This window comes from Mustela putorius, unplaced genomic scaffold (genome assembly GCF_011764305.1).
Source record: "Mustela putorius furo isolate JIRA1106 unplaced genomic scaffold, ASM1176430v1.1 tig00537350_pilon_pilon_pilon, whole genome shotgun sequence".
Classification (NCBI taxonomy): domain Eukaryota; kingdom Metazoa; phylum Chordata; class Mammalia; order Carnivora; family Mustelidae; genus Mustela; species Mustela putorius.
In genome coordinates, this window is record NW_025422471.1 from 16,747,081 (window position 1) to 16,760,574 (window position 13,494).

Here is a 13,494-nt window from a genome sequence, read left to right on the forward strand (position 1 = left end):
TTTTTTGCTCCTCACAGAGAGAACTTCAGGAGTTACAAATTCACTGGCAGAGGTTGCCTATGGACAATTCTTCCACTCCTGATACGGCATTTCTGTCCTTGAATTTCCTTCTTATATTATTCCTTGCCTCACTCCTCACTTAACTCCCTCCCTACTCCCCTGCCCCAAACAATTCTCTTTTTTAAGACTCTTATTTGAAAAATTCCATTCCAGTTTTGGGAACTCATAATCTGTGATATTTCTCACAGATGAAATCTCACCTCCTAATTTTAAATTTAACCAACTTCCTTGGGATGGGTATTGATAGTTACTTCTATTACAGTTTGTAAAAGTGGAAGTAGATGAATGAATTCTTATTCTAAATGTGCCTTTTTTTAAAAAAGAAGATTTTGTTTATTTTGACAGACAGAGATGACAAGTAGGCAGAGAGAGAGGGGGAAGCAGGCTCCCTGCTGAGGAGAAAGCCTGATGCGGGGCCCAATCCCAGGACCCTGTGATCATGATCTGAGCCAAAGGCAGAGGCTTTTAACCCACTGAGCCACCCAGGTGCCCCCAAATGTTCCCTTCTATTCATTACAAGTGGGGGTTATTTTTAGTTTTTCTGAGATTATCTCTTCAGAATGCATATTTTCAAAGAAAAAATTTAAAAATAATTCCCCCATTAGGCATGGCCACATTCTAAGAAAGGACACAGATGAGGAGCATATGTCTCTCCTGTTTCATTATTCTGGAACTTGATCATAATGTAAAGGACTCATAAGATGTTATTTAAAAGCAATTGCTACAGAATTTTATATGCAAATTGTAAAATATTAATATAGCAAAAGGATTTCCAATAAAATACAACTGTTCCTGACCTAATCTCCCCACACAGCTCTGCAATCATAGCATCCATATGAAATCATTTAGTTTTTTGGTTCTCTGTTCCTAATTTTCCTAACACTAAATAAATGGCTTACACTCTCTTCTGACTCTACTTCACACATGCCCTTGTGACTCTCCCTCTACCTGTCAAATGGAGATGTGAGATGTAATTCACTTCCCCACCAACATTTGATATTTCTAAACTACACTGCTATTATTTTATATTCTGGGATTAGGTACCTTTGTAACTTCATACTTTTATTATTTGGCCTCTTCAATTTTGACAGTCACCATTTCCTCACTATGTAAATTAAAGTTGTTACCATTCCTTTACTTCTTTTCTCCCACTTCTCTAAACTACCCATTGGCTTTAACAATTTCTTTTCAGTTTCAAAATGGATACACTTTATATTGTACCTTGCCAGAAGTTGATTCTAATAGATGAAAATACCTTATTAATATATAACATGCAATATCCAATATTGAATAAGGTTTGATTTTCCTTTGCTATCAAGCCAATATTGCAAAGTTTGTGTCACTTAACAAGCATTTTTAGAATAAATTTACATAAATTATTATTTTTTTAAAACTAGATATATTGCTAAAACCATGCTATATTTTGTTTTATTTTATTTATTTATTTATTTAATTTTAAGTGGTCTCCCTGCTGAGCAGAGAGCCTGATGTGGGGCTTGATCCCAGGACCCTGGGTTCATGATCTCAGCCGATTTGACCTACTGAGCCACTAAGGTGCCCCTAAAATCATGCTATATTTTAGTTTGCATCTCTATTTTGTAACTTTATAAATGAGCTATTTTTCTCTTTTAACATTTTTTCTTAGGCATGTTAAACTCCATTCTTTATGTGAGCAGGATATATCTTTAAAATTAATGTTTCTAGCCTGTTTTTACTGGAATACAGGACAGCATTTTTATGCCTCCTTTGTAGCCCATGACCATTAATGACTGATTAAATGTCCATATTATTTATAATAATCTCCTTCCACCAAACGCCACTTGTACACTTTCATAGATTTTTCCAGGAAGAGAAAGACATCATTTTATAAATTATGATAATTTTTAATCCTCTTTCCTTTTAGTTTTATATCTTAATGCCTTTTCTTGTCTTTTAATACTTCCCTAAATAATATTTAAGTTTCCTGAGTATGAACAGTATATATGTTCATCTTGATAGCCTCAGCAAGGAAATAATTATTCTTCAAGTATTATTAGATAAATTAATACATGTGTTTAAATAAAAGGGTGTGTCTGAATTCCTTACATTCTTCCTGCTATAATTAGACCCTTTTTCCATGCTTCACTCAGTTGGACTTTAGAATTATCAGGTATGTTACTTCTTATATTCTATTGCCTCTTTTTAAATCTAGAATGTTCATGTTCATTACTGGCACTCTTTTCAATTCTTTAAATCTATTAACTCATATAATTTCCATAACAGCTCTGTGAGGAAGGTTTTATTATTATCCCCATTTTTCAGGTGAGTAAATTGAGCAGAAGCAAATTGATCAAAGATCACACATCTAATAAAATGTAAATCTAATATTTGAAATCTGGAGAGGAGGCAAAATGGCAGAAGAGTAGGCAACCTCATTTCATCTGGTCCCTTGAACTTAGCTAGATAACTATCAGATCATTCTGGAAATGCATGAACTCGTGTAAGAAAAGAGTATCTGGAACTCTGCAAGAAGAAAAGCAACCACTTTCTCGAAGATAGAAGGTACACAGAAGTGAATCTGTGGCAAGACATCTGAAGATAAATGGTGGACACAGGGAGACTCTATATTCTGGCTACCAGAAAGTCATACAGCCCAGGAGGGCAAAATTGGAACCCTTAGAAATCTGCTCCAGTGAGAGACATCCCTTCCTGAAAGGTGCTCAGGTAGAAACAGCAGAATTCTGTGTAGTCCCAGGATCCCTGGAGTTACAGAATTAATGGGGGTACCTGAGCCAGTGGAGTTCCCAAGCATGGAGTGGGAAAACTGGTAATGGTCAGGAAGCCCGAAGGGGGCTCTCAGCTCAGTTCACCATAAACCAAGATTTGAGGCCTGATAGTGCGATGGTTCTCCACCTAGGAAGCCTGCAGAGGACTGGAATGTGAGGCCCCCTCTGTTATCCCTCAAGAGGAGTGGAGCAGGTACACTCATGACTAGGCAAAAGCGTGAGTGTTATCTCTTGTTATCTCAAGGCAGGGGGCCCTTCAAAGGACAGTAGGGGGTAACTCTCTGGCTTCCCCTAGGAGGGACAGAGTGTGCCCACAAGACAGGAGTCTGCAAAGTCTGGCACACACAAAAGTGAAGATAGTTTATCCCTGAAGGTTTACTGAAGAGAAAAGACCACGATCTTTCAGCTCTGGGGCTGGAGATGGGGTTTGTGGCCATTTTTACTTTGCTCCTCTCAAGAGGTACAGGAAGCCTTCAAGGAACAAAATCCACACAGAGGACTAACTTACACTTAGCCTGGCCCCCTGGCGAGGGACAATGCAACTCCACCCAGGCCAAGATAACCGAGAAACAGTGCAGCAGGCCCCTCCCCAGATGAACAACTGGAAGAACAGGTGCACAGCAAGTTTACCAACCCCACAAGGTTGTAAAACCCCAGTGCTATGGGAAAATAGTATAGAGAATTTGAAGTTTTTCTTTCTCATGGTTCATTTATCTTTCAGTTTAAAATTTTCCATCTTTTTTCTTTTTCAACTAGTTTTTTATTTTATCAACTCTATGTTTTTAAGTCTTTTATTAACTTTCATTTTTGAACATCCACACTTTATAGATATATTCTTCATTTCTGGTTTCCTTTCACTCTATTCATATATATGTATATATATATATATATATATATATATATATATATATTTTGCTTTCCTTACAATTTTGGGATTTAGTGTCTTCTAATGCACAGACCAAAATATATCCAGGAACAAGTAAATCAACCTATTTTGTCCACCCTGTGAGAGTATATTCTCTCTTCCCCCACATTTTTTTTTTTTTTTGCTTTTGCTTTTCTTTTTTGGTTTCTGATCTCTTCAGATTTGTCTAGTGTCTATTTTTGCCTGGGTTGTGCTTCATATTTTTGATTCTCTCACTCGTTCATCCATTCTGCTCTGGGTAAAATGACTAGAAGGAAGAATTTACAACAAAAGAAAGAACCAGAGGTAATGCTCTCTGTCACAGATCTAATCAATATGGTTTTAAGTAAGAATGCAGAGATGGAATTCAGGATAACAATGATAAAGCTGGGCTTGAAAAAAGCATAAAAGACACTAGAAAATATCTTAGTGCAAAAATGAGATCTAGGGGCACCTGAGTGGCTCAGTGGGTTAAGTCTCTGCCTTTGGCTCAGGTCATGATATCTGGGGCCTGGGATTGAGCTCTGCATGAGGCTCTCTGCTCAGCAGGGAGCCTGCTTCCTCCTCTCTCTCCGCCTGCCTCTCTGCCTACTTGTGATCTTCATCTGTCAAATAAATAAATAAAATCTTTTAAAAAATGAGATCTAATCAGGTTGAAATAAAAAATGTAATGAGGCAGAACAGGACAAAGACAGGTTGATGGAAAAGAAGGAAGTTGAGCACAAGGCAGAAAAACAACTAATGGCCCATGAACAGAGGCTTTGAGAAATCAGTGATGCCATAAAATGGACAAACATCAGTATTACTGGGGTGCCTGGAGGTGAAGAGAGAGAGAGGGTCAGAAGGTATATATGAGCATATCGTAGTTAAGAACTTCCCTATTCTGGGAACATAATCAGGAATTCATGTCCAAGAGGTAGAGAGGACTTCACCCAAAATCAATAAAAATAGATCAACACCCCAATATATAATAGTGAAGCTTGGAAATTCCAGAGATAAAATCCTGAAAGCAACTGGAGGCAAGAGGTTCCTAACCTCCAGGGGTAGCAACATTAGACATCAAACCTATGGACATACACCAAGCAGGCCAGAAAGGGCTGGCATGATATATTCAGGGTACTCCAGCAAGGCTTTCATTCAGAACAGAAGGAGAGATAAACAGCTTCTGGGACAGACAGAAACTGAAAGAATATGTAAGCAAAGAGAGCCCAAGAATAACATAGACATGAAACAGAGACAATCTACAGAAACAGGAACTTTACAATGACATTAAATTCCTATCTTTCAATAATTACTCTGAATGTCAATGGGTTAAAGACTCCAATCAAAATACACAGGGTATTGGATTGGATAAAAAAGCAGGACTCCTCCATATACTGTCCAAAAGAGACTCATTTTAGACCTAAAGACACCTCCAGACTGAAGGGGTTGGGGCTAAGAACCATTAACCATGATAAGGGATCTCAAAAGAAAGCTGGAGTAGCAATCCTCATATCAGACAAATTAGATTTTAAATCAAAGATGGTAGGAAAATATGAAGATGGACACAATACCATACTTAAAGGATCTACCCCAGAAGAATATCTAACAAAATATTTATGCTCCTAAAATTTGGGAGGAGCCAATATATCAGTTAATAACCAAATCAAAGAAACACATTGATAATAATACATCAATATTAGGGGACTTCAACACCCCACTGACAGCAATGGACAGCTCACCTAAGCATAAAATCAACAAGGAAATAAGGGCTTTGAGTGACACATTGAACCAGATGGTCTTTAAAGATATATATAGAGCATTCCATCCTAAAACAATAGAATACACTTTCTTCTCAAGTGGTCATGGAACTTTCTCCAGAAGAGATCACATACTAGGTCACAAATCAGGTCTCACCTGATACCAAAAGACTGGGATTATTCCCTGCATATTTTCAGACTACAATGCTTTGAAACTTGAACTCAATCACAAGAGGAAATTTGGAAGGAACTCAAATATTTGGACGTTAAAGAGCATCCTACTAAAGAATGAAATTCTTTAGGAAATTGAAGAAGCACTAAAAAAAATCCATGGAAACTAATGAAAATGAAAACACAATTGTTCAAAACTTTTGGGGTACAGCAAAGGCAGTCCTAAGACGATAGTACATCACAATACAGACCTCTCTCAAAAAAATTAGAAATTTCTCAAATATACAAGCTAACCTTATGCCTAAAGGATCCAGAAAAAGAACAGCAAGTAAAGCCTAAACCAAGCAGGAGACCAGAAATCATAAGGATAAGAGCAGAAATCAATGAAACAAAAACCAGAAGAACCGCAGAATGGTTAAAAAACAACAACTAGGAGATGGTTCTTTGAAAGATCAATAAACCTCTAGCCAGATTTATCAAAAAGAAAAGAGAACAGATCTAAATTAGTAAAATCATGAATGAAAGTGAAGAGATCATGACAAATACCAAGGCAATTCAAAGAATTTTAAGAACATATTGTGAGCAACTATATGCCAAGAAATCTGGAAGAAATGGATGCATTCCTGGAAACTTACAAACTACCCAAACTGAAACTGGACAAGAAATAGAAAACCCAAACAAATCCATAACCATCAAGGAAAGTGAAGCAATAATCAAAAACCTCCCAAAAACCAAGAATCCAGGGCCACATGACTTCCCAGGGGAATTTTAACAAATGTTTAAAGAAGAAATAATAGCTATTCTACTGAAGTTTCAAAAAATAGAAATGGATGGAAAGTTTCCAAACTCGTTTTATGATGCCAGAATTACTTTGATCCCCAAACCAAAAAAGACCCTATCAAAAAGGAGAATTATAGACCAATATCCCTGATGAACATGGATGTCAACATACTCACCAGTATACTCGCTAATAGGATCCAACAGTATATTAAAAGGACTATTCACCAGGACCAAGTGGGATTTATTTCTGTGCCACAGGGTGGTTCAACATTCACAAATCAATCAACATGATAGATCACCTTAATAAAAGAACAGACAAGAACAATATGATCCTCTCAATTGATGCAGAAAAAGCATTTGGCAAAAGACAGCATCCTTTCTTCATTAAAACTCTTCACAGTGTAGGGATAAAGGGAACATGCCTCAATATCATAAAATCCATCTATGAAAAGCCTATAGGGAATGTCATTTTCAATGGAGAAACACCAAGAGTTTTTCTCGTAGGCCAGCAACACAACTGGGGTGCACACTCTCACCACTGTTGTTCAACATAATACTAAAGTCCTAGCCTTCCTTAGCAGTCAGGCAACAAAAAGAAACAAAAGACATTCAAATTGGCAAAGAAGAAGTCAAGCTCTCATTTTTTGCTGATGACATGACACTTTATGTGGAAAACGCAAAAGACTCCACCCTAAATTGCTAGAACTCATACAGCAATTCAGCAATGTGGCAGGATACAAAATCAATGCACAGAAATCAGTTGCATTTCTACACACTAACAATAAGACAGAAGAAAGAGAAACAAAGGAGTCAATCCCATTTTCAATTGCACCAAAAACCATATGGTACCTAGGAATAAATCTAACCAAAGAGGTAAAGGATCTGTACTCTAAAACTATAGAACACTTCTGAAAGAAATTGAGGAATACTCACAGATGGAAAAAAAATTCCATGTTCATGGACTGGAAGACTAAATATTGTTAAAATGTGTACACTACTTCAGAGCAATCTACACATTCAATACAATCCCTATCAACATTTACAATGTTTACATTTACAATACAATCCCATCTACATTTTTCACAGAGCTGGAACAAATAATCTTAAAATTAGAGTGGAACCAGAAAATACCCTCAATACCCAGAGGAATGTTGAAAAAAGAAAGCCAAGCTGGGGACATCACAATGCCTGACCTCAAGCTGTATTATAAATCTGTGATGGTCAAGATAGCATTGTACTGGCACAAAAAGAGACACGTAGATAAATGGAACAGAACAGAGAACCCAGAAAATGGACCCTCAACTCCATAGCCAACTAATCTTTGATAGAGCACAAACGAATATCCAATGGGGGGGGGCATCTCTTCAACAAATGGTTCTGGGAAAATTGGACAGCCACATGAATGCCACAAAAGAATGACTATTCTCTTACACCATACACAAAGATAAACTCAAAATGGATGAAAGACCTAAATGTGAGACAGGAATCCTTCAAAATCCTAGAGGAGAACACAGGCAGCAACCTTTTTGACCCTGGCTGCAGAAACGTCTTGCTAGACCAACATCTCTAAAAGCAAGGAAAGAAAAAAAAAATGAACTACTGGGAATTCATCAAGATAAAATAGTTCTGTACAGCAAAGGAATCAACAAAACTAAAGGCAAATGACCAAATAGGAGAAGATATTTGCAAATGACATATCAGATAAGGTTTTAATATCCAAGATCTATAAAGAAATTTCCAAAATCTACTCCCAAAAAACAAATAATCCAGTTAAGAAATGAGAAGAAGACATGAAAGAGACATTTCTGCAAAGAAGACATACAAATACGTCTGTTGGTCAACAGACATATGAAAAATGCTCCACATCCCTTGGCATCACGGAAATACAAATCAAAACCACAATGAGTTTGTTAACTGTTTCCTTTGCTGTGCAAAAGCTTTTGATCTTGATGAAATCCCAATAGTTCATTTTTGCCCTTGCTTCCCTTGCCTTTGGCGTTGTTCCTAGGAAGATGTTGCTGCGGCTGAGGTTGAAGAGGTTGCTGCCTGTGTTCTCCTCAAGGATTTTGATGGATTCCTTTTGCACATTGAGGTCCTTGATCCATTTTGAGTCTATTTTTGTGTGTGGTGTAAGGAAATGGAGGTGAACCATGAGAGACTATGGACTCTGAAAAACAATCTGAGGGGAATGAAGTGGTGGGGGGGTGGGACGTTGGGGTACCAGGTGGTGGGTATTATAGAGGGCACAGATTGCATGGAGCACTGGGAGTGGTGCAAAAATAATGAATACTGTTATGCTGAAAATAAATAAATTAAAAAAAAACACAATGAGGTTTCACCTTACACATGGCAGAATGGCTAAAATTAAAGTCAGGAAATAGCAAATGTTGGCGAGGATGTGGAGAAAAGGGAGCACTCTTACATTATTGGTGTGAGTGCAAGCTGGTATAGCCACTCTGGAAAACAGTATGGAAATTCCTCAAGAAGTTAAAAGCAGAGTTACCTTATGATCCAACAATTGCACTACTGCATATTTACCCCAAAGATACAGATGTAGTGAAATGAAAGGGTACCTGCACCCCAAAGTTCATAGCAGCCATATCCACAACAAACAATTATCATATGGTTTCACTTTTATGTAGAATATAAGAAACAGTGCAGAGGACCATAAGGAAAGGGAAGGAAAACTGAATGGGAAGAAATCAGAGAGGGAGACAAACCATGACAGACAATCTTAACTCTGGAAACTAACTGAGGGTTGCTGAAGGGGAGCCGAGCAGGGGAATGGGGTAACTGGGTGATGGGCATTAGGGAGGGCAAATGATGTGATGAGCACTGGGTGTTATATGCAACTGATGAATTAAACAATACATCTGAAACTAATGATGTAGTATATGTTGGCTAAATAAATTTAAATTAAAAAATAGTATGGTAATGACACAAAAACAGACACATAAGATCAACAGAGTAGAACAGAAAACCCAGAAATGAACCCACAACTATACGGTCAATTAGACTACAACAAAACGGGAAAGAATATACAACGGGAAAAGGACAGTCTGTACAACAAATGGTATTGGGAAAACTGGACAGCAGTGTGCAAAAGAAATAAATTAGGTCACTTAATTAACTGTGCACAAAATAAATTCAAAATGGATTAAAGACCTAAATGTGAGATCTGCAACCATAAAAGTCCTGGAGGAGAATGCAAGTGGTAACCTCTTTGGTATCAATCTTAACAACTTTTCTAGGTTATGCTTTCTGAGGCAAGGGAAACAAAAGTAAAAATAAACTTTTGGGACTACATCAAAATGAAAAGCTTCTGCACAGCAAAGGAAACAATCAACCAAACTAAAAAGCAACCTATGGAATGGGAGAAGATATTTGCAATTGACATATCCAAAAATGAGTTAGTATTCAAAATATATAAAGAACCTATAAAACTCAATACCCAAAAAACAAATAACAATGAAAAAATGAGCAAAGACAGAAACCAACATTTTGCCAAAGAAGACATGACCAAAAGACACATGAAAAGATGTTCATCATCACTTCCCATCAGGGAAGTCCAAATCAAAACAATGAAATAACACCTCACATCTGTGAGAATGGCTAAACTCAACAATACCAGTAATGGTATTACAGGTGTTAGCAAAGATGTGGAGAATGGGGAACCCTATTGCACTGTCGGTGGGAATGCAAACTAGCACAGCCACCATGGAAAATATTATGGAGTTTCTTCAAAACATTGAAAATAGAACTGCCCTTTGACGTACCAATCACACTACTGGATAATTACCCTAAGAATACAAAAATATGAATTAAATAAGATATGTGAACCTCTATGTTTACAGCAGCATTATTTACAGTAGTTAAGATATGGAAGCAACCCGTGTTCACTGATTGATGAATGAAGAAGATGTGGTATATATATACAATGGAATATTTTTCAGACATAAAGAATGAAATCCTGCCATTTGAAACAGCTGGATGGAGCTAGAGAATATAATGCTAAGTGAAATAGGTCAGAAAAAGACAAATACCATATGCATGATTTCACTCATATGGAATATAAGAAAAAAAAATGAGCAAAGCATAAATGGAGAGTGAGAGACAAACCAAGAAACAGATTATTAGTTATAGAGAACAAACCGAAGGTTAATAGACAGGAAGGGGAGGGTGTGGAGATCGGTTAAATAGGTGATGGGAATTAAGGGGTGCACTTGTCCTGATGAGCACTAGGTGATGTATGGAATTGTTGAATCTTTTTATTGTACACTGAAGCTAATATAACACTGTAGGTTAACTGGAATTAAATGAAAGTTAAAAAAAATAAAGTTGGAAAGTGTCCATCTTGTGATGTACAAAATTAAAATTAATAAGACATAGTCTTAGACACATTCCAGTGAAATGTATAAATTCCTAGATAAAAAGAAAACATCACAATATGATAAAGAAAAAAGAAAGTGTCAGTAACAAAAATGGGATCTCATGGTTATCATGTTTCTTATTTGACATGTGATTAAAATCCAATGGAATAATTTATTCAAACTCATTAATTCATTCAAAATATATGTATTGAGTACCATCTACATGTGAGGCACTTTTCTAAGTGGTATGGATACAATAATTATGGTCATAAAAAGCCCCAGCCACCAGTGAGTTTATATGCTACAAAAATGTTAAAATTAAACATACACACACATACATGCTCACACACACATATGCACATTGACCATTCCTCTCTACCTAGGAAATGCATTGTTGTATCTTTGTCTATGAGAGAACTATTTATAAAAAAATATTTGATTTGTTTTAAAGATTTTAGTTTATTTGACAGAGAGAGCTCACAAGTAGGCAGAGAGGCAGGCAGAGAGAGGAGGAAGCAGGCTCCCCACTGAGCAGAGAGCCTGATGCAGGGCTCAATCCCAGGACCCTGGGATCATGACCTGAGCTGAAGGCAGAGGCTTTAACCCACTGAGCCACACAGGCGCCCCCCAAATATTTGATTTTTAAAATAAATACCAGGAAAAAAATTTCCAGTTCTGAAATTTTGACTTACTGAACTAAAGTTTGTATAATTGCACTAGTACTACAGGCAAAATTGCTTCAAACATAATGTATTATTCTTATAATGTAACTGTGTCCAGAGAACCAAGCAAATGTTCTGGTAAGGGAAATTATTGATTAAACAGATTTAGGTTTTATTGTTTTGTATGTTAATTATTTTCACTTCTTTTTTCAAAGAAGGCATATTCAAATACATATGTACATACATAATCAGTTCTCTGAATGTTTCACTGAATTACACTGACATGATTTCAAAAGGATCATGCTGCAATAATGTGCCTTCTCTATACAAACTGTATGTTTCAACTCTATGAAATGAATGGTATTATTCTTAATTCTTGTATACTTAGTTTCATTCTGATGTACCCACAGACATATTCTCACTGGTGAAGAACTATTTTATCTTATTTCATAACACTTCACATAATAGATTTCATAATTTTGATTCTAAGTTGATTTGATTCATCTCCTTTCAGTTATAGCTCTGGCTGCTTTATATAAGACTGTCATGATTTGTGGAACAAAAATAATTCTCCTGTTGTAAGATTAATTTTGTACTACTGATATTAAAAGGAAAGAGATTTTTTTGGTTGCATTTTTGTTCCCATGGTTTTAGACTAGACTATAAAATATAAATAGATAGAGAACACATCTTTTAAACTTGGAAGACAGGTGCAAACACTTTTTGAGAGATGTCATGAAGTTGTATATTCCATTTTAAAAAAAAAATGACACAAAAAATAATCATACACATGTAAAACATTTTATGCTTATCAATATACTAAATTTGTTTTTCTAATACAATTGAGTGTAAGAGCTAGTACAGAATTATGTATGTGTGTTATATTATGTCATCTATATAAATATAACACATACTGCCTGGTCATAAAATCTAGTTATAAATTATAATCATTATTTAATGTGAAAAGCAGAACATTGTATAACTAGTCGATAGCATAGAGAATTATAGTTTACTTTAATCAGTGCAAAATCATGTATTAGGTTACTGGAGTGTTGCTGAAAAACATCCAGTTAAGAAAAATAGAACCTGAGCCAGGAGATTAGCACTAAGCAGTGTCACTGAATTATAAGTGTCTGCATAAGTAATCCAGAAAATATACCATGGGCTTATGTTGCTACATATTCCCTTGGAAAGCTCATTAAAACTGAGGAACAGTTAGTGCAATCCCTAGGAGAATATGTTTATAATCAAAGTTGGTATCTGTCTGGTTTGCTTTTTACATGTGCATTTATTAGAGCCCAAGTGTCTGTATTTCTGGTTTGCCCTATATCTTGTGAAACTATTACAAGTGCACAAATGTATAAAGTATGAAATTTAAATATAATGATAATGACTCTAACATACTGTATAAAACCAAAATTTGTAACAAGGTAGTATTTCTAATATTTTAACCAGTTGCAGAAAGCTACATTAGATCAAATAATAGGTATCCCCCCCCTTTTTTTTGGTATTTGCTTGTTTATTACCTATATTCTCTTTTATGATAATTCCAACTGCCCATCAATATATCCTTAAATAAACATAATCTATATAAAGAATGGTTTATTAGTAGAAGGAATTCGCTGTATAAAGGAGCAGTTGAGCATTTTTTGAACATACATTTTGTATAAATCATGAGCTAATAACGCTTTGTGAAAATTGAAAGATTGTTTTGATAAGTCATGCTGGATGTGACAGGACTATTAGCTCGCAATACTAATACCTAATAAAAGAACTTCAGGTGTGCTTTCAATAATCTCTGTACAGGGCAGTCATTTATTTGGAGGTATGTATGTCTAATTATTGGGTATAAAATTAATAACTGGAATGGAATCAAAGACATCTAGAATAAAAACAAAACCTAGGTACAAAGATCTCTCTAAATTCATTTACCTTTATTTGAGATAAAATCCTAGTAATTAGTTGGTTAATACTGATGGCAATATGAAATCATAATCTTGAGAAAGATATTAGAGACAGGAATCTCTAAACTATAATTCACTC